Source organism: Portunus trituberculatus, chromosome 18, assembly GCF_017591435.1.
Source record: "Portunus trituberculatus isolate SZX2019 chromosome 18, ASM1759143v1, whole genome shotgun sequence".
Classification (NCBI taxonomy): domain Eukaryota; kingdom Metazoa; phylum Arthropoda; class Malacostraca; order Decapoda; family Portunidae; genus Portunus; species Portunus trituberculatus.
In genome coordinates, this window is record NC_059272.1 from 8,501,354 (window position 1) to 8,502,049 (window position 696).

A 696-nucleotide genomic window follows, 5' to 3' on the forward strand; every position below is an offset into this window, starting at 1 on the left:
TTTTGCTATCCTCCATGACCTAAAGCAACTGATGCAACACCCTATTCGTATTTCTAACCGTCTTGTTGATACGCCCAACATTCTTGATCTCTTTCTCACCTCTAATCCCTCTACTTATGCTGTCATCCTATCTTATCCGTTGGGCTCCTCCGATCACAATCTCATATCTTGTCATGTTTCTCCAATTTCTCCTCAGGATTACCCAAAGCGGAGGTATTTCTGGCGTTTTACCTCTGCCAATTGGGGGCACCTGAGGAGGTACTATGTTGATTTTCTCTGGTATGATTATTGCTTCTGTGTCAGAGACTCATCTCTGTGTGCTAAGTACATAACGGAGCTGATAGTGTATGGCATGGAGGCTTACATTTATCACTCTTTTACCTCAACTTAAACCTTCTAAACCTTGGTTTAACTCAGCCTGTTCTCTTGCTATACATGATATAGAGGATGCCCACAAAAGGTACTTGAGTTTTCCATCATTTGAATCTCATGCACTTTATATTTCTGTCCGGAATCATGCCAAGTCTGTTCTTCAATTTGCTAAACACTCCTTGATAAATAGAAAATGTCAAAATGATTCAAACTCCAACTCCCCTCGAGACTTCTGGCATCTGGCCGAAAACATCTCCAATAACTTTACTTCTTCATCTGATGGCACCATTGCCATCACATGTCTCTAAAACTTAGCTCTTCTCT